The sequence below is a fragment of the Borostomias antarcticus genome (genome assembly GCF_949987555.1).
Source record: "Borostomias antarcticus genome assembly, contig: scaffold_332, whole genome shotgun sequence".
NCBI classification, from domain to species: domain Eukaryota; kingdom Metazoa; phylum Chordata; class Actinopteri; order Stomiiformes; family Stomiidae; genus Borostomias; species Borostomias antarcticus.
Window position 1 is genome coordinate 33,106 of NW_028176744.1, and position 26,786 is coordinate 59,891.

The 26,786-nt window shown below is 43.6% G+C and overlaps 1 long non-coding RNA gene across 1 annotated transcript; it reads left to right on the forward strand.

Annotated features, from left to right (window-relative positions):
- The first annotated feature begins 23,559 nt into the window (after positions 1 to 23,559).
- LOC311328166 lies at positions 23,560 to 24,311 on the forward strand. The gene is made up of 3 exons (XR_014631180.1): positions 23,560 to 23,643; positions 23,765 to 23,845; positions 24,195 to 24,311. It is a non-coding gene; the product is annotated as an uncharacterized lncRNA (long non-coding RNA).
- The last annotated feature ends 2,475 nt before the right edge of the window (positions 24,312 to 26,786 follow it).

Sequence of the window (26,786 nt, forward strand, 5' to 3'; positions counted from 1 at the left end):
GCACCGCGGAACGTTTCTCCATGGACGAGTTTCGGCGGACCGGTGAACCGGTGCACCAAGCAGCGTGCATGCTAGAGTGTTACACAGAAGTCAGACCGGGCAGACCACCATAACAAACCCAGCTAAGTTGCTAAGAGCTGCACGTAAAAATGAATGAAGACGCAGATGAGACCGCTTTGGTTGGCCCCGTGGATGGGAAGTTTGTTTATAAAAGACGGATGGATGGAAGCGTGGATAAAAAAACTGTTTTGTGCAAATTGTGCAAAAAAGAATTTGCGTATCACCGCAGCGCATCTAGCCTAAAATATCACCTCAACGCAAAACATGTTGCGGCTAGCGTTGAATCTAACGATGGAGTAACGACTCGGAGTACAACGAGCCAACCCACACTCGATCAGATGACTGGTTTCAGAGCCAAGATAAGTAAGTCCACGTCTGAAAAACTAACAAACTCTCTGGCTCACTGGATTGCAGCCGACTGTAGACCACTTGCGGTGGTGGAAGATAAGGGGCTACAAAAGGTGCTACAGATTGCGTTGTCTGATACAACATATGAGCTGCCATGCAGAAAGACAATATCCAAAAGAATCCAGCAGCTTTATGACAACAAAAAGGAAGAAAAGGAGAATTTATTGGAGAAAGCTGACAATGTTGCTCTCACTGGGGATCATTGGACCTCGGTAAGCAACTCAAATTACCTCGGTGTCACGGCACATTTTATTGACCCCGAGTGGCATCTTAAGTCATTTGCCATGACTATCCAGAAGACCACCACCAGGCACTTTGCTGATAATGTGGCAGAAGATTTTGACTCTGTGGCAGAGGCCTGGAAAGTGACACAGAAAGTCACCACAATCGGAACAGACAGTGCCCGAACCATGATCGCTGCAATGAGACAGCTCACATTCCAGCACATGCCGTGTGTTGCCCACATGTTACAGAGGACCATCACAGTTTGCCTTGCTGACAGTGGTTTTACGGCCACATTGGCAAAATGTCGCAAGATAGTGGGACACTTTAAACACAGCCCTGCCAATCTACAGGAACTGCACCAGCAGCAAACAGAGTGTGGTCAAGAACAAGAGGCACTGATACAGGACGTTTCCACAAGGTGGAATTCAACACTGTTTATGATCTCTCGTCTGCTGAGGAACCGAGAGGCTGTGACGGCCACTCTAGCCAAAGAAAAGCACCAGCTGACCATGTTGACCACAGCAGAGTGGGACAAACTGCAGAGGCTGGAGACCCTCCTTGAACCATGCAGGTAAAACACCCACCAGCTGATTTATTAATGGACTTCAATACAAGTTACTGTCCCTTGAAAAGCTTTTTGAATTGACTGTGAATAAGTACAATATAAATTACATTGTTTTTCCAAAATGTAATGTACTGAATATTGATATCACTCTCACTATAGTATAAAGTTTCTTGCTACAGTTTTTATTTGCAATTGCAATACTTTTTTAATCTATTATTAATTGGTACAATAATTAAATCACTTTCCTAAACTATCCATTGCAGATATGTGACTGAGCTCCTTGGGGGTGAGACTTATGTCTCATGCTCTGTCGTGTTACCTGCTCTCCGCCACCTGACCCACACCATGGAGGTCTCAGATGACGACCCAGCCTACGTGGTGAGGTTCAAGGCTGCCTTCACAAAGGACCTGTCTCAGCGCCAAGATACACTGAACCATGGATGGCTCAGCGTGGCTACAGCACTCGACCCCCGCTTTAAGGACCTAAAGTGTCTACCAAGAGGAGAGCGAGAAGGGATGTGGTCCAGCGTTGAGGCACTGCTGCGAAAAGAACCCGACAGAGCCACTCGAGAACCCACAGAGGAGCCAGCAAGGAAGAAGAGCCTTCTGCTGTTTAATTCATCCTCTGACTCAGAGGATGAAGAAGGGCCCAACACGGCTCTGAGCCGCTACAGAGCAGAGCCCACCATCAGTGAGACAGACTGCCCACTGCAGTGGTGGTTCAGTCATGCAGGGGCCCATCCACAGCTTTCTGCCCTGGCCCGCAAGTATCTGGGCAGCCCTGCTACTTCTGTCCCTTGTGAGAGACTTTTCTCACTGGCAGGTAACATTGTTCAAAAGAAGAGGGCAGCCCTGAGCTCTGAAAATGTGAACAGGCTAGTGTGTCTCAGCAACTGGCTGAAAGAGAAGAAGCAGGAGGTTTAGAGGCCAATGGGCTTGTTGTTACTAAAATGTTGATCAAATGGTTATGGCCTATGTTCTGCAACAGAAATATATTTCCTCAGGATATTGGAAAAATAGGAGGGATTGAGGTCATTCACTGGCACCTTTATTACATTTGATTTTTTATTTTACCATTTTAGTTGGTACAAATGGCACTTTATGTAGAACTATTATTTTTGGCCAAGGTTATTCAGGGAGAGTTGGACTGAAAGGGGTCTATTTTATTTTTATTTTTTGAAATATTGGTAAAGCAACAGTCTGTTACAGATGTGTTTTCTAATGGTAAAAATTTCCATATTATGGAATGTACTTGAGTTACTTGAAAGTATTTGTAAAAAAAATACAAAGTTGAAGTGTTGAGTTTACAGAAAGTATAGGCTACCTGAACCTCAAATGCATGTTATGTTCCTAAATGTGCAGCACTTTATGGTCTTGGTTAAGTACCACCTTTATAAAAGAAATAAACAATGTATTGTTGCTTAAGCCTATGTATTCACTATTCATTGATTCACTCATATACCAAAATCCATTTGAAAAAAATGTTTCTCGCTGTTCTCAGGTAAAATATTGATGTGCGATTAAAATGCGATTAATTGCGATTAATTAATTACAAAGCCTGTAATTAATTAGATTAATTTTTTTAATCGCGTCCCAGCCCTAAAAATTATTCTATTCTCACAATACATCGCGACTCTCATACTATTTTACTCCGTCGGCATGCTTATTTACACTTATTTACAAATTGTTCTCTGATCAGATTTATTGCCCTCTCGGCAGCGCGTACTTGGCCTACTGTAAGAGCTCACACAGGCCCTGTACTATACCCTTTCGGCGATGCTTAGTTACTCAGACAGGTAACTTTTCTATAAGTGTACACACAGACACTACTTATAGTTACTCAGACAGGTAACTTTTCTATAAGTGTACACACAGACACTACTTATAGTTACTCAGACAGGTAACTTTTCTATAAGTGTACACACAGACACCACTTATAGTTACTCAGACAGGTAACTTTTCTATCTTAGGGGTCAACTTATTTACACTTTAATCTTTTAACCAAACGTCAGAGGAGGAATTTAAACCTAAGTAGGCTAATTTATTCCTCAAAAGTATCAATCGTACAAATGTATCTCTCGTACTATTTCAACATAACTCTGGCTGTACTATACATTTCTCAACACTGGTGTTACGGTACTCAAGAATTATTAGCCTGTGCATGGCTGTGCATGGCTGAGCTAGTCATGCAACAAGCCAACTGCTATTCATTCACACTTTCCGCTCACACATATAGAGCACATAAAGCAACACATACGACATTTATGCTCGGTACACACATATAAAGCACATAAAGCAACACATACAACATTTTATGACAAACGATCGCATAGGATTCTCGGTGCCTTTGATGTTTTAAATGGACCAAATCTGATAAACACGATTTAAAGTAAGATTTATTCTAGATTCTTTGAAGAGGGGCGTTTTAATTACCTGCAGCCCGGGCGGATCTTGACCACGTCAAACACACGTTAAAATGAATTAGCAGACTTTATAAATGGCTCTGCTTACCTTGTAATTTAGGGCCCTGTGTGTCTGACGCGGACAGGTCCGTTTCCTGGCGTATGGTAGCGGTTGCCTCCTCCTCCTGGGTTCTGGCTCGCCAATTGTCGTGTAAAATAATTTACTATGTCTTAGGTCAAATTCCAAGAAATAAATCTAAGTCCAGAAATAAATCTAAGTCCAGATTGGTTTCAAAGTTCCAAAATAACTTCAGAGTCCGAGAAGAAAAAACAACTCGAGGCACAAAGAGTCCACATGCGATTTGACTTTATTGCTCTTCAGAAAAAACAGCAGAAAAGTCGGAGCTTCCCCGGGAAAGAACAACTTTTCCCTTTGTGTAATTGACCTTTATAGTCTTATCACCACTCCCCCCCCCCCCCTGACCACATCCCATTTTCCATACATCACTTACTTTGCCACCAATCAAATGATGTCTAGTTTGCTGGCTCAGCAATAACTTATGTCCTACATCCATGCCCCCCCCCCCCCAGCTTCCTGGGTGTGTGGGCTCTTGACTACTTTTGGGAGGAAAAGAGGCCCAGACAGGGAAGTTCAACAGGAAGAGGAGAAGAGAACACCTAACCATGCCCCCCCCCCAGCTTCCTGGGTGTGTGGGCTCTTGACTACTTTTGGGAGGAGAAGAGGCCCAGACAGGGAAGTTCAACAGGAAGAGGAGAAGAGGATATCTAAAACCTGCTCCTGCACATATCTCTGCAGAGTCAGCATTATATCTCTGGCTGCTTTGGGACTAGGCTACTTGGGGAGGAGAAGAAGGCCAGACAGGGAATTTCAATCAGGAAGAGGTTGGGACATCTTGAATGCTCAGGCCGGGTGCGCATTTGTTCTTCCCGCCCTAAAGCTGCTGGCCCAGCATTTTCTTAACCTGCTGAGTCAGTGGGGACATTCCATTTTCTACAGATCCGTTCCCAGTGGCTACATCTGGTGGTGACTTTTTATACTACTATTGGGGTTTTCATCTAATATCACTCAGTATACCATTAATATCCTGACATGAATATAATACAGGGGAGCTAAATCAAATTAAATCACTACAACCTGGTTAGAAGGTAGGAGGGAGAGAGAGAGGCACTAGGGGAGACAGAAAACGGTTAGTAGCATGCTGAGCCTTTGAAGCAACACAGATATCAGAACAGAACAAGCCTGTTTCAGGGCAACCAGCTTCTGTACACAACTTGATATACATAGAGTGCATAGCAGGATATACACCAATGTATACAGAGGATTCACAGGTAGGTTTGAGGCTGCCTTTCTGTGTCTCAAGGTCCTGGCTAGTGATTGTAGGCTAGGCCAAAAAGGTACGTCTTGAGATCTTGCTTGAAGACCTCCGTTGTTTCGACCCTTCTTAGGCACTCCGGCAGGGTGTTCCAGAGGTTGGGGGCATAGAAACTAAAAGCTGCCTCTCCGTCTTTCTTGGTCCTGGCTTTTGGGACTGTTACGAGTTCAGTACCTGAGGATCTGAGTGGTCTGTTGGGCATGTACCTGACAAGCATGTCTGAAATGTTTTCTGGTGCGTGACTGTGGAGAGATTTATAGACTAGTAATAGTATTTTAAAGTCTATTCTAGAGTTGACAGTTAACCAGTGTAGTGATTTAAAGGCTGGTGTGATGTGTGCCCTGCGTCTAGTCTTAGTGAGGACTCGTGCTGCAGCATTCTGTATCATTTGTAGCTTAGAGATTGCTTTCTTTGGTAGGCCTGATAGTAGAGCATTGCAGTAGTCCAGCCTGCTTGTGATGAAAGTATGCATTAGTCTTTCGGTGTAAGCCTGAGAGAGAAAGGGTTGCACCATGGCAATGTTCCTTAGGTGGTAAAATTATGTCTTTGTAATATTCATGATGTGGTTTTCGAAATTAAGATCTGAGTCAAGTATGACACCTGGGTTTTTAGTCTGGCATTTGGTGTCAATTTCCAGAGTTTTTAAATGTGCAGATAGTTTCTCTCTTTCAGCTTTTTCTTCAATGATCAGTACTTCTGTTTTGTCCTGGTTTAGTTGGAGGAAAGTATGTGACATCCATACATTTATATCCATAATACACTTGACAAGGCAGTCAATCAAGCTGTAGTTACTGGGTGTTACAGAAATATAGAGTTGGGTATCATCTGCGTAGCTATGGTAGCTAATGTTGTGCCTCCTGATGACACTGCCAAGGGGCACCATGTACAGGCTGAAGAGTAGAGGTCCTAGGATCGATCCTTGGGGCACCCCACAGGTCATAGGGATCTTTCCTGAGCTATGGTCACCGAGGGCAACGAAGAAATCACGACCGGTTAGATAGGTCCTAAGCCAATTAAGGACTGGACCGGAGAGGCCAACCCACTTCTCCAGTCTTTTGATGAGGATTGCATAATCTATAGTATCAAAGGCTGCACTCAGGTCCAGGAGGATGAGAACAGAGAGCTCTTTGGAGTCAGCATTAATTCTGAGGTCATTTACAACTTTGACTAATGCCGTCTCTGTGCTATGATGGGCGCGAAAGCCGGACTGGAAAAGGTCAAGCGTAGAACTTGTAGCTAGGAAATCATTAATCTGTTTGAAAATCATTAATCTGTTTGAAAACAATAGTTTCCAGAATTTTACTCAAAAAGGGAAGGTTGGAGATTGGTCTTAAATTGCTAAGAACTGAAGTGTCTAAGTTGTTTTTCTTCAGCACGGGTCTCACCAAAGCAGTTTTAAGTATTGGTGGGAAGACACCTGTAGATAGGGAGTCATTAACAATGGCTAAAATGTCATAGGATACAGAGTCAAAAATTGTTTTGAAAAAATCAGTGGGGATGGGATCCAGCAGGCTTGTGGAGGATTTGAGTTTGGATACTACTTTTCTCAACATTTCTGTGTCCACCAGTGTAAACAAGCTCATATGTCCATTACATGGAGGAAGAGGATCTGTGAACAGGATGCATGGCCTTTCCTGGGTGACTTTCCTCCTAATATTCATAATCTTATCTCTGAAGTAAGCTGCAAATTCCTAACATTTGGAGGTAGAGAGCAGGTTATCTGGTGTTTTTACGGCAGGGTTTATTAGGCTATCAATTGTTGAGAAGAGCACTCTTGAATTATTTCGGTTGATAGATATGAATTTTGAGAAGTGGTCTTTCCTTGCATTTCTTATTGCTTTATCAAAGGCAGCGAGATGTTCTTTGAGAATATCATGGTGGACCTGTAGCTTGGTCTTTCTCCATATACGCTCAGATCATCTGCAGGTTCTCTTTAGTTGATTTGTTTCCTCATTTCGCCATGGAGCTTTATGATTGGCTGTGATCTTTTTCAGTTTAATAGGTGCTACAGAATCCAAGGCTGCCCCTACTCTGGTGTTAAAGGCGGATGCTAAGTCTTCAATAGTGCCTGACGGCCCCACTTCTGGAGTTGATAAATTGTTTGTGATCATTATTCCTCTCAAACTATCGGATACTGCGTTGGTAAGATAACGTTTCTTGATAAAGCGCTAGTACTACTTTTGACTTTAGGAACCAATGCAGTGAAGAAGATACAGAAATGGTCACACTGCAAAAAATGCCCGGTGAGAAATAAGGCAAATATTCTTAAATATAATCAAATGTTCTTATATCAAGCAAAAAAATCTGCCAATGGGGTAAGCAAAATATGCTTGGCTAGATTTCTTAAAACTAGAAATAAAGTCTAGCCACTGAAAGACTGCACTGTACCTTAAAACTAGACAGAAATGCCCTAATTTAAGCAACCTGTGCTTAATGCAAGCAATGAAAACTCATTATTTAAGATACATTTCCTTAAAACTGGTATTTTGGTCTTTGATTGCACTGACTTAAAGAATTTATATCTTAAATTTAAGATGAATAATTAGCAAAAACAAGCTTGCAATAAGAAACATTTTCTTAAAACAGCATAATAGAAATATGCAACATTTGTCTTAAATCAAAACACCAAGAGCATTCTTATTTTAAGCATTTTATTTTTATTTTCATACTTAGCCCTCACACTCACCCCCCCCCCCCAGCATACTTCTTAGCCCCCACACTCACCCCCCCAGCATACTTAGCCCTCACTCACCCCCCCCCCCCCCCCAGCATACTTCTTAGCCCCCACACTCACCCCCCCGGCATACTTAGCCCTCACTCACCCCCCCCCCCTTACACTATACAAAAATTATGCTATACAAATAAAGTTTATTATTATTATTATTATTATTACTCCCCCTAACCCTATAACCCTACCCCCCCCCTCCTCCCAGCACTTCTTAGCCCCCACACTCTCACTTCAGTCACTCTGTGAAAGCCTTCCAGTCAGCCATGGCCCTCTTGTAGGAAATGGTGGTATCGGCATCATGGATGGAATCCTGCAGGATCTCCGTTTGTAGCACTGAGAGCAATGTCGCGACACACTTCGGGTAGTTCAGGTGGAAGGCATAGTAATACGCCATCAGGTATACCAGTCCCTCATTTAACTTCTCCCTTTCAAAGGTGGCGATTGGCATGCTCCCAATGGTGATCATGCAATTCTCTTCACCAACAAGCACAAGTGGACACATCAGTTGAGGTTGTTGCTTGATGAAACCATTGGGGTCATCTGAAGACTAGAGGACAAAAGTCAATGTAGAAGATTAGTAAAACTACCAATCATTTTTAAATGACTCAAGATAAAAAAAAACTAGCCAATGACAAAAAGCTTCACAAAATATAACAAAACAATAGTATGATTAATTGCAACATACTGCAAGTCTCACCGTAAGGACATGGAAAAGAGCATCACTGCTTGTGTGCCGTTTCTTCGTGGGCAAGAGTGATGGGAAGAGCAGTGGCAGGGCTTTGAATACTGCTAGGACATCCTCCACTGGTTTGACAGAAAAGGCACAATACATGGCAGTCAATAAAATACAAAGAGCATGCACATAAAACTGGCCAGGTGCAGGACAAACTGTTTTAACTTGCTCCCAGACAGTTTGGCATGTGAGAGCATGCAAGGACATGTGAGTATATTTAATAATAGTGCATGTGCGTGTACATGCGTGAGTTTTTAAAAATAGTTTATATTTTACTAGCCTAGACCTACGTTATCAGTGACAGCTCTCTGTAGTTGATAGACTTTCACTTCACTGCTGTGTTTTCATTTCTTATCTGATTTCTCTTAGATCTGATGATGACATCAACACAGGACCCTCCACTTCCACGTACAGCCCCTTTCTTCTAATCGATCAGTGAGGTAGGCTACTTAATTGGCCACTGCAAAATAGCTTCAGTTCCTGTGCAGACGGGAGAATCTAGCAGAACATCTCTCCAGCTCTCCATCATAGTCAAAGCCCACCTGAGAGGTGGCGACAGCTAGTCAGACTCGTTAGATCACAGAGGTATATTCAACATCGCATCGTTGGAGTATCGTAAAAGTCGAGACATCAGGACCCCGGGCTCTGGTCTGGATGGAGCGCTATACAGAGATGGCCTGTCAAGAGTCTCCCATTTATGCACAGGCACACTGAAGCTATTCAAGAGTGACCAATGTGTAGCCAAAACCTGACTGAGGGTGGAGCAGAACAGGGCTGTCCTATGAGAAATTATATAACACAAATAAACTAGAAAAACATCGTACGGACGGACAACCCAACATACAACGCCTGCGCGGAGGCATAAAAACACATCAGCGAAGTCTAGCCAACCAGATGAGAAAAGCAGGAAATTCTGTTTTACCAAAAACTCACATCCCTGATTGTATTTTCAGATCACAAAGGATTGTTTCGTTCTCATCAAGATCTATTTACGTTAAAATACTATCAAAATCTAGTTTCCGTTTTTACAATACAGGGCATACATAACCAATCAATAAGATATCTCATTGGGAAAAACAAAGTATTGTGGCCTCACCTCCATTCAGTTTTTGGAGGCTTCATTACTTTTTTCATCACACCGTAAAACTGGACCTTGGCGCAGAAGTTCTCCAGTCTTTGCATCGTCTCAGCTATGTATGTGGGATTGTTTGGTTGAATGAGTCGCCTCAACTCACCCAGGACCTGAAACATAAAAAAAGGTTTGAGTTGTGTCTCTTCCTAGAATGGAAAACCCAGGCTTTCCCTCATTTCAGGATTAACAAAGTCAGTCTTTTCACTAAACCCGCTTTCTGGAATACACCCCATGCATGGTATTGCTGCGCTCGCTACATAGAGAGCTTTCTGCCCATCCAAACCCTGTGACCTTCCCACATAAGATAAGGGTATTTTGTTTTGGCACAGTGGCCTTTCCCAATCCCGCAGCACCCTGTAGACTGGTACCACCCGCCGTAGACAGACAATTTTTGTCATTATAGATTAAATTACTTACATGATCTACTTCTTTAAAGCACGGGTAAGCCTCTAGAATCTTCATTGGTTTGTCTTGCCCCTTCAAAAGGTCGGAGTCAATGAAGCGTCTTCTAGACTCAAACTCCCGGGTTAGGGTGAGGGGAAGGGGGTACTGGACCCAGGCCTAAGGCCGGAAGTGGACTGTTGTATGTCTGTGTGTGCGTGTGTGTGTTAACTAATTTGCTACGACATCTGCAGCAGATACAGTGGTATCTATCGGACTCAGGGTGGTCTACTGGTGACAGTGGGGCATCCACTGGACCTGGTTAGAAGATAGGAGGGAGAGAGAGAGGCACTAGGGAGAGGGGAGGCAGAACAGGGTTAGTAGCACACGGAGCCATATATAGAGCAATACATTACGTCAAACTACATTTTCAGAGCAAGAAAGGCTAAGAGCATCATGGGAGAGGTGTGGCAAACACTAATGTGTGTCTGTGTGTGTGTGCATGCCTGGGCCCCGATAGAGGCAGGGGTTGGGGTAGGGTGGGGGGTAGGAAAAGGATACGGACCCGGGTTAGGGTGAGGGGGAGTGGATCTGAGCCCAGGACTGGTGTATGTCAGTGTGTGTGTGAGAGTGCCTGGGTCCAGGTAGAGGCAGGGGTCAGGGGTAGGGTGGGGGTAGGAAGATGATACGGACCCGGGTTAGGGTGAGGGGAAGGGGATCTGAGCCCAGGACTGGTGTATGTCAGTGTGTGTGTGAGAGTGCCTGGGTCCAGGTAGAGGCAGGGGTCAGGGGTAGGAAGAGGATACGGACCCGGGTTAGGGTGAGGGGGAGGGGATCTGAGCCCAAGACTGGTGTATGTCTGTATGTGTGTGAGCGTGAGTGTAGGTGTGCCTGGGTCCAGTTAGAGGCAGGGGTCGGGGGTAGGGTTGGGGGTGGGAAAAGGAAACGGACCCGGGGTAGGGTGAGGGGAAAGGGAACTGGGCCAAGGTCCAGGCCTAAGCTAGATGTGGACTGGTGTGTGTCTGTGGGTACGTGTGTGTGTTAACTAAGTACTACAACATCCACAGCTGACACGGGGGTATCTATTGTCTGCGGGCGACAGTGGGGCATCTACTGGACAAATGTATACAGAGGATTCACAGGTAGGTTTGAGGCTGCCTTTCTGTGTCTCAAGTTCCTAGCTAGTGATTGTAGGCTAGGTCGAAAAGGTATGTCTTGAGATCTCGCTTGAAGACCTCCGTTGTTTCGGCCCTTCTTAGGCACTCCGGCAGGGTGTTCCAGAGGTTCTTGGAGAGTCCTGTAGTGTCTTGCCTGGGTTTTAATGGTGTCCAAGGAGTCAACTGAACCAGCTGAAAAGCATATAAAGTAAAGATGGGAGGGGGTATTAGTTTTCCAAACTGTTAAGGAGAACCCGGGAAGTAACAGAATTCATTCCTCCATGCCTGCCCTGTAACCTGTTTAATATTGCAATATAGTGACTAGTGTTGCAAAGTGTAGGCCTTTTCCTGAATCGAGTAATTGGTAATGCTAACGATCAATTAATCGATTAATTAATCATTAATCAGCAGCATATTACAATTATCACAGCATTGCTATGATGAAACAGAGGCCTAGACATAGGCTATTAAACACATTTTGTGTCGAAAATGTGTCGGAGCCAGAGGCTTTAAGCTGCTACATAAAATGGCCACTCTCCACTTTCAAAATCAAAAACTTATTTAAAATCCAAATAAACTTTTTTTTTTTCCCCAAAGTTGTCCTAAATTAACTTATTAACAAAACGAAAATATAGGTATCCAAAAGAAATTTTCAGTAGGCCTTACTGAATCAGATTCAGATTACACACACTCATAAGACGCTCAAAAACAACCACTGCATGTCTTTTTTTTAACAAGATAATAGAACATAACAAATAGCCTATGCTATCACAGGTAGTCAAACTTGTGACATTGCTGAATTGACAGTCGCTCATATTGCAGGGAACCACCAAGCAAGACCGACTCCTATCCCGTCCTCCGGTAACGATGTTCGGCTTGTATAGAGGCGAGCTGGCAGGGATGCAATACTGAACTCCCCCCCTCGGTGCGCTGCCAGACCCGACAGGTAGTGCTACCTGGGGTGCCAACGTTAGCCACCGCTAGCCGGCGGTGAGAGCTGTGGTAATCTCAGATACACTCCCCCCCTCTCTTCGTCGAGGTTGTTTTCTCAGTACATTAACGGGACCGCAGCTGCTGCAGGCGCAGGCTATAGAATAGTTATACGGCACCCTGTGGCGGTTCATTGAAACATAATTTGAAAATAGATCTAGATCGAGTAAATTGTACTTGTTCAAGCAAATCCTTAACGACCAATTAATCGAATTTCGATGAATTGTTTGCATCCCTAATAGTGACAGCTCTCTGTAGTAGTTATGATGCCTACACTAACTTCACTGCTGTGTTTTTATTTTCTTAGATTTGTTGATATCAACACAGGACCCTCCACTTCCAAGTAGACAGCCCCTTTCTTCTAATCCATCAGTGAGGTAGGCTACTTAATTGGCCACTCCAAAATAGCTTCAGTTCCTGTGCAGACGGGAGAATCTAGCAGAACATCTCTCCAGCTCTCCATCATAGTCAAAGCCCACCTGAGAGGTGGCGACAGCTAGTAAGACTCGTTAGATCAGAGAGGTATATTCAACATCGCATCGTTGGAGTATCGTAAAAGTCGAGACATCAGGACCCCGGGCTCTGGTCTGGATGGAATGCTACAGAGATGGCCTGTCAAGAGTCTCCCATTTATGCACAGGCACACTGAAGCTATTCAAGAGTGACCAATATGTAGCCAAAACCTGACTGAGGGTGGAGCAGAACAGAGGCATGTTGTGCATGCCGTCTTTTTGTATATCTTTTTGTATATAACATAAGAATAAAAACAGCAGTAACATAACATAGCAGTGAAGTCTAGCCAATCAGGTCAGAAGAGCTGGAAAAATCCCATCCCTGGACAGGCACCAAAACTGCTGCATGATTGTTTTCTTCAAAAGTTCTCTCTACCAAATAATAGATGCATAAAGCTTGCTCTGGGGGGCTGACTGCAGCTGACCGGCGTTGCTCTGGGGTGTTGGTTGCAGCTGACCGGCGTTGCTCTGGGGTGCTGGTTGCAGCTGACCGGCGTTGCTCTGGGGTGCTGGTTGCAGCTGACCGGCGTTGCTCTGGGGGGCTGACTGCAGCTGACCGGCGTTGCTCTGGGGGGCTGACTGCAGTTGACATAAAAAGTAAATAAGGCGTATTGAACAACGGAACACTAACATCTCTGGACAGACCCTGCTGTTGCATGTCAGCTTACTGTTGGCGACTTGGTGTACCAAAGACCCATAGATGTATAAAGAGTATTAAATGCAAACATACATGTTTCATCCCTGCTATCCCGGCTTTGCTCTGGGCTGCTGGCTGCAGCTAACCAGTATTTATCTAGGCTGCTGACTGCAAATGACCGGCGTAGCTCTGGAGTGCTGTCTTCAGCTGACCGACATTGCTCTGGGGTGCTGACTGCAGGTGATGACCGTTCTAGAATAATGGTTGATGAAGAACTGGAATATCCATCGCAGTCTGCATCCATTTTACCTTCCTGACGTGGTTTCTTTGAAGGAGGAACCTTAGCTTTCCTTGGACTTTTGACATTAGAGAGTCTCTTCATGAGCCTTTTAGCAACATTCTCCTGGCCGAGTACAAATAATAAAAAGATGTCAAATAGTTAAAGGATGACCCAAGAAGAGAGCCAGGTTTTCACCATCAACATCAAACAAGTGATTGTAACAAAAAGCTACTTACCCAGTCACTGTTCACTTTTATCATTGGGTAGTACTCCACCAATCGCTTCGCCATGGCATTGACCTCATGTTTGCTGGGGTATCTGGAGTTATCTGTGACTCTTATGATTGAAGTCATATTAGTCATAGAGTTTCTTATCAGTCGGCAGAAGAGCTCCTTGGATAAGACCACGCTGTGGTCATTGCCCAGCCGCTTCTGCTCGAAGTAGGAGAGTCGCACCTGTTCAAGCTCACTGTCTGTGTAGACTATGAAATCTGGGTTGGACATGGTCACAAACTTGCAAATGTTGGGCTCATCCTCTTTTGAAAGGCCACTGGCTCCACTGGTTGATTGTTGAATTTCAGGAGCAGTCTCCGCCTAAAATACATTTACACTTAATAAGGTAGTAGTACATGCATTTAATGAAATGAACATGCATAATTTTGTCCATTATTGAATAAGTCTTAAAACATGTACAACTCGAGTATTCACTTCAAAACCCTGGCTGAGGTGGCATAGTAATTCTTACAGTAAAACAGGGATGTGGTTGTGTTGTACAATAGACACAGAACTGACCTTTTCATTTGGAGTCACCAGCAGCCATACAGCCCGGCGCCTCAGGAAATTTTCAGGACCGGGAAAAAGTTTGTTGACTTCATCCCGGTAGAGAGTGTGCAGCAATTCTTCCCCAATATTAGCAGCTGGAACAGAAGTTACAGTTAGTGCAAAGACACTGAGCTTATCACTGAATTAATTCAGCCTTGGCTTGTGTACATAACAGTTGGGCTTTGAAAATTGTGGTAAAACTAAGACTGAAGTCTTCAAAAAATATTTCAATTAATTATTTATTTAACAATTAATTAAGTATCAATAGTCTTTCTATAGATTTCACCATGCTTTTAATTTCATTTAGTAACTAGATCCTGGAGTTTAAGTTAGGACAGGCTATTCCATGCAAATGGTGTAGAAAACATAAAGGCCTTCTTTCCAACCTCAGTCCGAACTCTAGAAGCAGTCATAAACATAGTATCGTGAGACCGCATATAGCCAATAGGCTCTGTGCACCAGCTCCACTACTTCCTGAAAGTCACTTGGCATCTTTATTTCCTGTCCTATATGATTGGATTAAGTGATTAATCAGGTGTGCGCTGGGTCTGCCGCACACCTGATTAATCACTTAATCCAATCATATATAGGACATGAAATAAAGATGCCAAGTGACTTTCAGGAAGTAGTGGAGCTGGTGCACAGAGCCTATTGTCATGTTTTCTGGTTAGAAAGACATAACAGGGGAGTCTAGATAAAAAGCCAGGCCTACCAATGTCTAAGCCAAGGTATTGACAGAGCAGGCCAATTGACTTTCGAATACAATATACAGTGATGAGATTATTTTATTAAACTAAGCTCATGAATCCAGAATGTTCTGTTTGCTGTCTGTCGATCACGGAGTGCATGCGCTCAGAAAATGGTGTCTGGGTTTCCCGCTATATCTTACTGCTGAGCAAGGCTCCGAACCGGTTCAAGGAACGGAAACGAAAACCGAAAACGAACGTTATTTTACGAGGAACAGAAACAGGAACGAAAACGAAATGGTCTTTAATTGTTCCAGAACAGAAACGTTAATTTGAAATCTTTAAAACCGGTTAATAACGTTATTTTTTCGTTCTTTGTAAGTAGGCCTATATAACTTAAAAATAATTGTAAAAAAGAAGAAAGCTGAGCCTTTTATGGCCGAATAGGCTAAATTAAATTAATTAAATTTGTAGCCTTCATCTTGTCCTGTTTTTGTAATGTAGCCTAGGCCCCTTAATCTGTTATTTCACAGTCAGGATCTTAAATGCTTGCTTAGCGAAATGAAGAGATTTAGATATTACAACAACACACAACATGCATAGCCTAGTTCCGACTAGGGATGTGCGCAGCGACTATTTTCACTGATGACTAGACGGTGGTTTTGTAACCGATTACATGACTAGTCTAAAAACAGGATTCCCAAGTTTCTGCAACAAGTGCTATTTAGAAAAATTGAGGATGTTTCTCAAACTCTGCAAGCTAAGATGCATGACTATTCTTGATACCACTCAGCGGCAGCCAATTTGCACACGTTGCGCAGGGCTGTCACACACTCTCCTTTGTTTTCCAGTGCAAAACAGTAGTTCAGCCTGTCCTTACAGCTTATTACTTAGCAAAGATATCAATGTGATTTATTTTGTTTAATTGAAGAAGAGTAGGCTAGCCTATTCAAATTTATTCCAACATTGGTCCACAAAGAATGATGCAAATAATAAAGTGAAAGAAATAATAGCCTACTGTGCAAATATAATGTTTTATATGGACCTGCCTACTGTGCAAATATAATGTTTTATATGGACCTGCGTGTCTGCAATAAAGTTCCTCTATCTTTATAACCAACATTCAGCGGAAGCCAATTTTCACTGGTTGCGCATCTCGCTCCAAGTATGGTTTGGCTATTTAAAACACGGAGTACAGTTGCTTGGATGTATACTAGTATGCATAAACCTATGTTTTGCGAATTTAATGGTCTGCCTCCTTCAGAGTTCAACTCGGCAATTAGGCTGTGAAAGCGAGCGCGCCTCTTGGAATCTAGTCATATGCCTATTGTTGCACAGATTTCTGTCACGTCTTGACTTTCACAAACCAAATGATTAGGCTACATTAATTAATATGAGCACACTTTAGTGACAATGTGCCGTGCAACCCTGATCATTGAATAGCATAAGTTAAATGACTATAATATTAAAGACCGCGGATGTCAGACGATAGGCTACGTATTAGGCGTATATGCGCCAAATCCGGAGCTCCCATACAAAAGGAACGCAGCATAAACAATAGAGATTTTGCAGATGAATGAATGAGGTGACTAATTATTTATAAATAACATAAAACATTATAAAACGAAATAAAAACAAACAATAGGCCTACAGGCGCAGAATAAAATAGCTTGCAGCAACAGTACAAGAAAATATTTGTAGCCTACAAGAAATACTGTAGGCCTATAGAGTCTTAATAGGCTAACACCCCCGGAACGGTGAACGGAACGTTAATTTTCGTTCTTAACCGGTTCAGGAACGCTATGTTGGTGGCGGAACACGAGAACGGAAACGTTAAATATTCTGGTTCTGCTTGGAGCGAACCGATTGAAAAATAATTTCGTTTTTAAGCCCTGCTGCTGAGTACCAGGTTTTAAGTGAGAGAAAAAAGTCGTGGTTCTATTCTCAATGGCTGACGCACGTTCTCCCACATAAAAGTTGAATTGGTTATTTTTTTAGGTGAATTTATTCAAAGGTGAACGTGCTCTGTGGAACAGGGAAAATGTCACATTGGCACAACGCAGAACATGATGCAATGCTTTTCCGACTAGCAGGCCTAGCACATTTCAGCTTCCCTGAAACCCCACGGCTCGTGGTTCTAATCTGTTTAGCTAATGTTATGACAATTTACTACGAATTAAAGCCTTATTTCTAGATAAGCGTGAATTATTTCAATGCCTTTTTACATTACTGTTGGTCCATAAGAGGACCCCTCTCCCCACCACCAATTAGCCAAGCTGACGTTAGCTTGGTTGGCTAGCTAACATCACGTCAGCCCTCCACCACTAACTTCAAGTTGAACCCGCTGACGATGAGAAAAACATGGCATAACTAGCTATTAACGATAATACAAATGTGACAGCGGCTGGTGATTTGGTCCGCAACTCGGCAAACCCCGAAATGCGCTAGAGGGCAAAATACATAAAAAAACGTTTTTTTTCGTTTTTTGTTTTTTGGTGTATTACCAAAGTTGAAGTTGTGAAGAACCTACTTACTATAACAGACAACAGTTTTAGGTTCACGAAATACGTTTAATTAGTCTGCAAACTAAGCTCGTTTTTAGCTGATTTCGAGCCGGGCTTGGGGGCGGGCAGATCGATTAGCATGATTTGTTTTCATTGGCTATTGCGTCCGGGTTCTCCGCCCCCCACCCTTCCCCAACACGCCGGCTGTTTACATTCAGTTCCAAGTTTAACCATGGATGCTACAGCTTTTGCTAAAGAGAAGACGGGGATGGCATCCAGGACATGGAAAGAGTTTTAAGAGCAGCTAAAACTCCAGCAGAGCGGGACTCGTTCGTACACGGAGTTTATTCTTGATGACCTGTGATACAGAGATGACTGTATCAACAAAGCATGCTGCTACCGAGCGAACGCGAACGACGTAGCAGATTCACACCACCGCCAAGCATTCTGCTTTGCTTTGGGGTAAGCTGATCTTTATACTATCTGTGCTGTTTACATTACATTAACGTTAGTCGTTTAGCAGAAGCTCCTTTCTAAACAAGTGACTAAGTCTAGCTAGCATAACAAAGGCTAGCTAGCTAACATTAGCTAACATGCTAGTTAGCTGAGCTAGCCCTTTGTTCCTAAACTAGCCAGCGTGGCAGCTAATATCGAGCTAGGTAGCTATATTATAGAGAGAAACAGAATGAGAGAGCATGAGAGGTATGGTAGTCTGACACCTTTTTCTTTGTTTTGGTTACAGGATGAGCAAAAACAAGCTCCAGCTTGTAAGGAATTGCAGCTCTCCCTTCATACCAGCCAGCAAGAAGATCACTATGCACTACAGCTTTGATTTTGCACAACAGGTGAGAATACGTTCATCCTATCATGCATTAGCTAGTCTATTTAATCAACACATTCTGGTACTATTTTATCTATATGGAGTGCCAGTACTGTGGGCAATAGTTTAATGTATTTTCCTCCTTCTATTCTATTGCAGTTTTGATGCTGAGAGACCTGGCATGGTTGTGGCCAGAGAACACTGTGATGCACCGGCACCGGCGCAAGCCTGATGTCCTGCCCCCCAGAGAAGGTCTTCTTGTGCAAGCCCCACCCGGACTGGACATGGCCAGACAGACGTATCTATTTGACAAGATCAGAGAGTTCTGTTCTGATGAGGGACGAGACGTCACATGTCCCCCGCCAAACTCCACAGCAGCTCAGAACAAGACTGTCCGCTTGTAGATTCACTGCAGATCATCAGGACGGACAGCACTGCAGGAGAAAGGCCACAGCCTTTCCTGTTTTCCTGTTTGTATACTGAAGCGTTGCTTGTTCTCTTGCACAGACTTGCCCACACTTGCACAGACTGCATTGTTAGAATATTGAATACTGAGCTGAGTACTGCTGTTATTACCTTGAGTATTGAGCTGGGGACTGTTATTACTTTGTTGTACACTTGATCACAATGAACACTATGCACCTTGTCTATAAAACAGACAACTGACTGTACACTTTAACACTTAGACTGTTGCCTTTTTTTGTACACTTAACTACTTATGCTTGTACTTTATATCATGTATGTGACAATAAAGAACGTTAAATTTGAACTTCATCTTATATTGTTCTTAACTGCATTCACAACACAAGATTAATACTGAATCAAAGAGTGTGGGGTCATCAGTGAGAGAGCACCCCACTTGGCTGCCACTCTCAGGTAATACCCCAAGTTGACAGCCACTCTGACAGATAATGTTCTTAACTGCATTCACAACACAAGATTAATACTGACTCAAAGAGTGTGGGGTCATCAGTGAGAGAGCACCCCACTTGGCTGCCACTCTCAGGTAATACCCCAAGTTGACAGCCACTCTGACAGATAATGACAGATCGTCCAGTGGGGGAGTGGCTGGGGGTGCGGTTACCAGGCTATTGTTCACGCCCATTACCTGGCAGTCAGAGGTGTGAAAATGTTGAAGAACTTTGGAGGGGGATTTCTCAGCTAAGTTGATTTGGCAGTACTAGCATTCAAATAAGCATATCTTCTTCAAATATGTTCAGATTTCAATGTATGAGACCTCATTTGAAAGTTTACAATCTGCACTTTCATAATCTGTAAAAAACTGAAAAATGAAAATGCCTAGTTGAGGACCAAATTACCAGCGGCGGTCACAAATACATATAACTTACCCCTGAGCATGCCAACTGATACATCGTCCAGTTGATCCATATCGGACGTCCACAAACTACCAGCCTTCAGATCGCAGTTGCTGCAGCGTGTGCGTTTGGGCAGGTCCAGTAACCGTTTTAGCGCTGAAGAATGAAAATGGCGTCCCCGCCAATCAAACAGATTGGATTATACCATTCGGGGGGGGGGCGTCACCGCGGTTACACGCTAAATAAATATATACAATTAAATTAAATAAAAATAAAAATATATATATATATTATGTGTCAGATTGTTGGTATGGTCTGACACGAAAATAAACCGTAGGCGGCGGTAGCCTCTGCACCTAAAGTTGGTATTGCCATCTGTGAATAAAGGCAAGGTCAAATAGACGCACCCATGCAGGTGCCAACGGCGCGCCAGTGAAGAAGAAGAAGCGCCGCAGAAGGTTATGTTAAGCTGCGAGAAAAAGAAGAACCCACTCCGAACACCTTGCCACTCGCAGAAGAACCCACTCCGAACACCTTGCCACTCGCAGAAGAACCCACTCCGAACACCTTGCCACTCGCAGAAGTAGACCACGGAGGAGTAGACCACGGAGGAGTAGACCACGGAGGAGTAGACCACGGAGGACGACACCTGCTACAAGGGAACATGATGCTACATCTGCTAATCACCGGTGGACATATAGGACAGCACATGCGGCCGACAATCAGAGGTGAGGGAGCTAACATTAATGTTAATGCGGATTGTGAAAATAGCAGGTCACCTAACGTTACGTGATTCGGGCGGATGAAGGAAAGATATAGCCAGCTAGCTACCTAGCTTGCCAACTAACGTCGTTTTTCAAGCCAGCCAGCCAGCCAGCTAGCTAACTGGTGGCTAGCTATAACTTTACCAATATCTGTACCGTCTGCTTCTGTCAGATTCAGCCTACTGGCAAAGTTAACTAGTTAACGTTACCTAGCTAACAGCTGATTCTGACAGTATAGCAGACGGTGAATATACTGGTAGCTAACCACCAGTTAGCTAGCTGGCTGGCTGGCTGGCTTGAAAAACGACGTTAGTTGGCAAGCTAGGTAGCTAGCTGGCTATATGTTTACTTCATCCGCCCCTGGTCTCGAGGGAGTTCTCATTGCACTTTACTGTTATGTTTGCACTCTGGTTAGATGCCAAACTTCCTTTTGTTGTACTGTACTTGTTATGTTATGTTATTTTTATTTATAATGCGCCCCCCAACCAACTGTTACATCAGCCCGGGGCGCAGCCCGGGTACAAAAAAGAGACAAACAAAAACAATGGACTGCAGAGACACAAAATGAAACTACATTTAAGACACAAGACAAGGACATAAATTATAGATCATCTGTGACAAAGAGGTGAGTTTTAAGCTGTGCTCTAAAAGAGTCCAGGGTGGTGGCGGACTTGATGTTCAGAGGAAGCTTGTTCCATAGCCCAGGTGCCATCACAGAGAATGGACGGTCTCCCTTTGTGACAAGTTTTGACCGTGGGACCTTCAGGGTCATCTGGTTGTCAGATCTGAGCTGGCGACCAGGCCTGAAGTTGGTAGGTTGGTCAATGAGATCTTTGATGTAAGCTGGGGCGAGACCATTGAGGGCTTTGAAGACATATGTAAGTATCTTGAATTTCACTCTGCGCTTCACAGGGAGCCAGTGAAGGGAGGAGAGGACAGGAGAAATGTGTTCCCTCATCTTAGTGCCTGTCACCAGCCTGGCAGCGGCATTTTGGACTAGCTGCATGCTGTAGATGGTCTTGTCGGTGACCCCGGCATAGAGGGCATTACAATAGTCCAGTCTGGAGAAGATGAGCATTAGTACGACCCTCCGTAGGTCGCTGGAGGAGAGGAAGGACTTGATTTTGGATACTGTGCGCAGTTGGAAAAAACAGGATTGCACCACAGATCTCACTTGCTTGTCAAACTTGAGGTCTGTGTCAAATATGACCCCAAGGTTTCTGACGTGGGATTTTTCAAGGGTGGACAAGCTTCCTAGATTATTTCTGATCTGACTGATCAAGGTGGGGTTGCCGATCAGAAGGATTTCACTCTTGGTGTCATTGAGCTGCAGGAAGTTTTGTGACATCCACTCCTTTATGTCCCGCAAGCAGTCCTTCAGACAGTCCAGCCCAGAGGGATCGTCTGCCCTGAGTGGAAGATAGATTTGAGTATCGTCTGCGTAGCAATGGAAGGAAATCTTATGGCGATGAATGACTTGGCTGAGGGACAGCATGTAGATTGAGAAAAGGATGGGACCCAGTATTGAGCCCTGAGGGACCCCGCAGGTGAGGTTGACACGGCAGGATGAATGGTTGGCTACAGTATATTCACTGAAAAGGTCCTGTTGTTGAGGTAGGACTTGAACCAGGACAGGGCTGTGTTGGTGATGCCAACCCCCTGTTGGAGGCGGTCGAGGAGGATGGTGTGATCTATAGTATCAAATGCTGCACTGAGATCCAGGAGAACCAGTGCAGCACATTTCCCTGAGTCAACGATGAGGAGTAGGTCGTTTAACACCTTCAAGAGGGCAGACTCGGTGCTGTGGCCGGCCCTAAATCTGGACTGGAATTTCTCCAGTATGTTGTTGTGTTGGAGATAAGGCTGCAGCTGACTGAGGACAGCCTTAACAGCAATGGTAATTTTGAGATGGGTCTGTAGTTGCTGGGGATAGTGGGATCTAGGCTGGCTTTCTTAAGAAGGGGCTGGACCACCGCTTCTTTTAGGCATGATGGAACGATACCTGTGGCCAGGGAGCAGTTGATGATGGACAGGATGTGAGGACCAACTGCCTCAAAAACCTCCTTAAGGAGGGGGCAGGGATGGGGTCCTGAGGGGACGTGGCTGGTCTCAAAGCGGCGGCCATCTTGGAGAGGGATGAGAGGGAGATGGAGCTGAACACGGAGAAGGTGGATGAGCATCTCAGAGTAACAGCTAGGTCCCGGGTGGAGGGTGGGATGTTTCTTCTGATGTTGTCGACCTTTTCTGAGAAAAAGGACAGAAACTCATCACACTTTGTAGGGGATGCATCCTGGATAGCAGTAGTAGGAGGGCAAACAACAGAATTGATGGTTCTGAATAAAATTCTGGAGTTTGGAGCATTTGCAATTAGACTAGCAAAGTACTTGGCTCTCTCTGCTTTAACCACCCTGTGGTAGCTCTTCTGTCTGTCCCTCAGTATTTCGAGAGAGACCTGCAGGCCATCTTTCTTCCACCTCTGCTCAGCCTGTCTCCATGCTCTTCTCTCTGCTCTGGTGGTCTCATTTAGCCAAGCCACAGCCTTGGGTTTGGGCTTTTTCATCTTGAGAGGGGCAGTACTTGTACTGTACAATGACAAAGTTGAATCTCATCTAATTCCACCACTGACAGGGACCAACCAACGGAGGATGCAACGGTGGAGAGCAGAGTGCAATCAACTGAAGCAGAGCATGTTGGTGCTTTTGACACTACTGTGTCATTGTACTCAGGCTTCGATGACACCGTTCCCTCTCTACAGCACCACGCTCCATCCCGGACTGTTGGTACTATCATGGATTTTCCAAGCGAGCCTGCAGGTGGCCCCTCTACATTGTGAACATCTAAGGTAAGCGTAGTTTCTTCAGCACACAATAATATGCAATACTCAAACTGAATAGTGTGTTCAATTTGTTATAAAATGTTACTTAAGTGCACACACCCTTCTGATATCAATGTTTCTTTTTGTAAAGGATGACTCCAGCCATGGTGCTTTTGACCCTACTGTGCACTCTGGCTTCGAGGATGACACCCTTCCCTCTCTACAGCACCTTGCTCCATCCCGGACTGTTGGGGGTACTATCCTGGATTTTCCAAGCGAGCCTGCAGATGGCTCCTCTGCATCGTGCACAGAGGTAAGCCTAGTTTCTTCAGCACACAATAACATGCAATACTGAATAGTGTGTTAAATGAGCTATAACATATTACTTGATTAACTGCACAACACTCCTGATAATGATTTTTTTTTGTTTTAAGTATGACTCCTGCCATGATCTTCTGACTAGACAGGCTACTGTGATTGTGCTGACTGCTAGAGAAAAACACCATCTTTCACAGGTTTGTCTTCATGCAAGATTGTTACCAGCCGCGACAGCGCGATGTTGGTATTGCGAAATGGCGAAAATGTATTTTGCGCGGAGAAACTCCGCTTGCATACTCTTGTTCTTATTTAATTGGTCTTGGGCTTCTGCATTCTAATTTCTGCAACGGCAGTTACGACTGTACAGTATTTACTCTACTAACATTAACATTACCGCACGCTGCTTCTCCTTTGTTCTGCCAGCGACGGCCCTGATTGGCCTGCCGTGTCAGTGCCATCTAGGGATGGGTACTAAAGGGGCTAATTTATTAAAGAGCCCAGTATATAGTTTCTGACTGTAATTTGTCCTTTCTGACCTTTTTTCAGAGTGGTGTGAATGATGTCGTGGCGGCAATGCAGCAGTACCAAGCTCTGTTGGTGACTAATCTGAGGAGTCAGGTACAGACAGTATTCCAGCAACATAGAGGAAGTGACCTTGACCTTGAAAAGGAGGCTATGGCTGTGTTTGACCGGATTGAGGATCCATTTGCTTCTGTTTCGACAACGTACAGGCGGGACTGTGTGATTAAGGAGAATTTCAATTTTGTAGAGTCAGAGGAGGTTACTGTTGGGTATACTGCCTGCTTGGTGAAAAAAGGGACAAAAAGAGTTCTCTCTACCAAACCGAAATATTTTCATTATGTACCTCTGATCAGAAGTTTGGAACAGTTATTATCTCATCCCAAAGTATTAGCAATGATAGATGCGCCACAGGCATACAGACTTGGGTATTTATATGACATCATAGATGGAGAACTCATGAAATCACACCCTTTATTTTCTGCCAGGCCCTCTGCTTTACAGATAATCCTTTACTCAGATGACATTGAAATTTGCAACCCACTTGGGTCTCATGCTTCCAAGAATAAGTTGATAGTTTTATTATACATTGGGAAACATTGATCCTAAATATAGATCAAAACTAGCTGCGATTCGCCTACTAGCCATTGCAAAGAAGAGCGAGCTTTCTGAATGTGGAGTTGATGGAATTTTGAGAAGATTGCATGAGGACCTTTTAATGCTATATGACGGTGTTAAAATTCAAATTGGGAACGGTGAACGTGAAATATTTGGAGCATTAGTTTCCATATGTGGAGACACTTTAGCTCAGCATGAGCTTTGTGGTTTTAAAGAGGGTGTTGGATTTGCTTACAGTAAATGCCGGCAGTGTGAATGTGATTTGAGGACATGCAGATGCATTTTGTTGAGGATAATTTTGAGGAAAGGACAATAAAGCGACATCTACGGCAGTGTAGTGACATTGAGAAGGCCAAGACAGAGTATCTCAGAAACAGCTTAAAAACTACCTTTGGCATCAACAGAAGGAGCAAACTGGTAGAATTCCCGGCCTTTAACTTGATCCAACAAACACCCCAAGATATGATGCATATAATTCTTGAGGGCATTGCTCCATTGGAAGTAAAGTGTGTCATAAAACATTTAGTTCTTTTAGGACAACTAGACTTGGATGCTGTCAATACTGCATTAGTTGGATTCCCCTACTCTCCACTTGACGTTAGAGATAAACCAAGCCCTATAGCCTACAGCACACTAGCTCCCAGTGATAATAAGTTGAAGCAGTCCTCAGGTCAAATGATTGTTCTACTAAAAATACTGCCATTTCTGATTGATAAAGTTAAAGGTAGCGAGTACTATACAATCATTCTTGAACTCATAGAGATTGTTCAAATTTTGTTTGCTCCTGTTATTGGTTTACAGACTATTAACAAATTGAAAGCACTCATTGAACAGCATGTGAAGAACCTTTTCCCAGGGAACAACATCACCCCCAAACAACACTATTTGATTCATGCTGCCTCCCAAATTAAACTGCTGGGACCAATGGTCCGTCATATGCGCATGAGATTCGAATCAAAACATTGCTTTTTCAAACAATGGGCCTTAAAGATTAATTTTAAAAATGTTTGCAAGTCTTTAATAAGGCATAGTCAGATGTATGAATGTTGTCAGAATGTAAATAGTTCAGAACACCCCCTTTTTGACAGTGAGTGTACATTGGGACCAACATCAGAAATATGCAACAGGACATACTTAAAAGAAAAAATGAGGGGCTTCCTTGGACATGACGAAGTAAACAATGCAGTAACTACTAAATGGATTAATCTAAATGGCAACAAATATATACGGGATAAGTCATTACTTGTGGGTACTGTTAACTCTAATAATTTACCTGAATTTGGACTGGTGAGAAATATTTATGTGATAAATTCGTCATCATATTGCTTTGAGTTACAGCAGCACAATACTATTTGTTATGATAGAGATTACATGGCATTTAAAATAGAGATTCCAAGCATGGCACAAGCAACTGAACTGATATCTGCCGATAACCTTGTTGATTACACTCCATATTACAGTTTTACTCACAAGCATGTTGAATATGTCCCTATGAAATATTACCTTGGAGATGTGATTGGGCTACACAATGCCTCATCTGATGTATTGTAAAAGGTACAATATTTCATGTAGTGTATTTCAAACACGCGTCCTGTTTGTCATTTCAGACGGAGTTGCAATTTGAGAGGCTTGACGGTCCTGTAGTACGGTAGTACAAAACAATTTTTTAGAGGCACGACCGTCTTGTGTTTGTGCAATTTCTCTATGCTTTTTTCTAGGCTCGACCGTCCTGTAGAATAATTTGAGAGGCTCCTGTAGAATAATTTTTGAAGCTCGACGGTTCTTTTGAAGCTTGACCGTCCTGTAGTACAATTTTTTAGAGGCATGACCGTCCTGTGCTTCTGCAATATTTTTGAGGCTTGACTGACCGTCCTGTAGTATAATTTTTAGAAGCTTGACCAGTTTGTCATTTCAGACGGAGTTGCAAGTTTTGAGAGGCTTGACGGTCCTGTAGTACAAATTTTGAGAGGCTTGACGGTCTTGTAGTACAATTTTTCAGAG